Genomic DNA, 2,670 nt, shown 5'->3' on the forward strand with positions numbered 1-2,670 from the left:
CCCCCCCCCGCTCTAACCACCCGAAAAGATGCCTTTCATATTGTTGAATATATGTATATATTTAACTTTAAACACTGTCATATCAAATAGAAAAGGCCAACAATATAAATTGCAACACTGAAAATACTTTTAACAAAAGTTAGAACAAAAGCTGCGCTCGGATCAACTAACAATTCGTCAAAAGTAATCTACTAGAAGAACTGCCAAGTTTTTATTAAAAAAAGGAAAGTTTTGAAGTGCTTTTCAATAGCCAAAATAAAAGATTTCAGAAATAATCATTTGCCTTCGAATCAGCATATCCTCAATTTTATATATCTACATTAAAAAATGAGTAGGTTAAACAAAATGTCCAAGTCAAAGAGTCGTGAAAATCATTCTACTAGATCTAGTTAGACATTCTTTACTATTAGGCTACAGTTTCTTTGAACTATCTTTTAAAAATCAAGTTTCATTTCATGAACGGCTTAATGTCTTATTTTGGATTTTAAAACTTGAGAAGTTGTTTTTTTTATATAGGGTCTCAATGTGTTCACTCGGTGTCTTTTAGAAGCACTCCTCTAATGCTCAGAGCTCTACAACTGTAGTCTTGTAGAATATGATCTAGGACACGAAAAGTGATCCAACTGGGAGTTGCATTTGATAATTTATTTCACACGGCTCGCAAAGCAGAGAGCAAATTGTCAGAACAAGTATAATTATTTCAGGCAATCCTTTTTTAAAAGTGAATATTTGGACATAAAAGAAGAATCCGATAAAAGTACGTGGCACGAAAGAAAACTAACAAGCATGGGCGCTCTCAATACTGATTATTCGTCCGTTTTTCTTGAAGATTCTCCCATCTGTAATCATCTTTTAAGGCCTCTCAAAAAGAATATAAGACTGCCTACATTACGTGACAACAACAATAGGACCTACCTATTATCACCTTAATTTGCGTTTAGTGCAGTACAAATTGCCTGTGCCCGCTATTGGGCAAACGAGCGACATCCAGCATTGTCTTCTCTTCAGTACTTATATAAACGAGACACATGTGTCAGTTCAATCAATCCATTGGTGACATGAATTCTTTCTTTTAATCTTGTTTTCTTTTTATTAAGTTGACCTTTTGGGGATTTTTTAGACATCATTAACATTAAGTTCATGTTCAACGATGTTGTTTTTCATAATGTTGTTAGGCGCTGACAGTATTTTTAAAAAACCGAAAGACGACATTATTTTCGGGTTACAGTTGTGCTCTCCTGTTAGTCTGTCAACATTAACAACCGTGAGGAATTGATATTATAAAATAAATAGTCACGCCCACCGCAACCACCTTTGTCCTCCCCTTTTCCCTCTTTTTTTTTAACTTCAAAAGTATCTGTGTATGTGTTGTATGTGAAGCCTTGGGTTTGACATTCAAACAAAGTCGCATGTCTTTTTCCAAATGACCATGAAATCAAACACAAATAGATATCGACAAGTAATTATGAGAAGTTTAGTTTTGGTTCGGTTTGTTTTAGAGGGAACATCGAAGTCATTATAACCAGCATAAGAGCAGCCCGTCTTGTCAACTGTACTTAATTTAGATAACTAGTTAAAGAAGTTAGATAATAGTTACGACGTTTAAAAATAAGTTAGTTTTTTTTTTTTAAAGGAACCTCTAGTTTCGCTTCAGCTTGTGCGTTTTATTGCAGTAAAGCCTGTGGTATATCTTTATAAAGCTTTAAATAGTAAGATCTGGGTTGTGAGATGTGACTGCTGCAGTGAATACTGGCCGTCTTAAAAGAAAGGTTTTTTTTCTTTTTCGAGGCAGCGAGGAGAATGACTTTGGTTTGAATCCCAAACGTAACATTCTGGTATTTTGTTGGTGGGAAATCTTCAAGCCTTCCAATCTACTTACCTTGCTCTTCTAACAGACAGACCTTTACGTCGGATCTCCAGTCTATTTTATGGTCCTGCAAAATTCAAAGAAATGTTAAATGTTAATGCTTACCGTGTTAAATACATGAACTGCATACACTATTTTTTTTATAGTAGAGGGTTTTACGGCGCTCGCAACTGTGTAAGGCCATATGAGCGCCAAGGAGTGGGTGTCAACAGAGAAGTCTTTACAGAGAATCGGACTTACTCTGCTCACCTCTCTAGCTTCAACAGTACAAGGTCTGCTTCGACTATCAAGGCACCCGGGAAATAGCAGGTCTCAAGAGAGTGACAAACATACAAAAGAAGTAGAGGAAAATGACAATAGTAAGGATTAAGAAAGAAAAAGCAGCAGTTCCCTGTTGTAGATCAGGCACAGTTATGAGCGTGACATGATGAATCAGCCCATTTACTATTCTGCTATGCTTGAACGAGAAATGTCCCCCCCCTTTGGGAATGGCCTAAAGACACTACAGTCAATGGCACTGCCCCTGAGGGAGGCATGCGCTATGCGACAACCTACTTCGACTAAGAAGTTGCTATGAATAACCCTCAAAATTGATTCTACAAAAATTATAATACGATAAAATTTAAAAAAAAACATTTTAAAAAAGTATTTTTCATTCTAACAAAAGGTTTTGTCTCTTCAAGATTTCCAACGTAACAACCATGGACGAATCTGACGTCAGTCCAACAACAAATATGCTGTCTAACGAAGAATACTGCAATGCAGAAAATGACGATTTTGATGACAACGATTCAATCTTGGAT

The sequence above is a fragment of the Aplysia californica genome, unplaced genomic scaffold (assembly GCF_000002075.1).
Source record: "Aplysia californica isolate F4 #8 unplaced genomic scaffold, AplCal3.0 scaffold00247, whole genome shotgun sequence".
Classification (NCBI taxonomy): Eukaryota; Metazoa; Mollusca; class Gastropoda; order Aplysiida; family Aplysiidae; genus Aplysia; species Aplysia californica.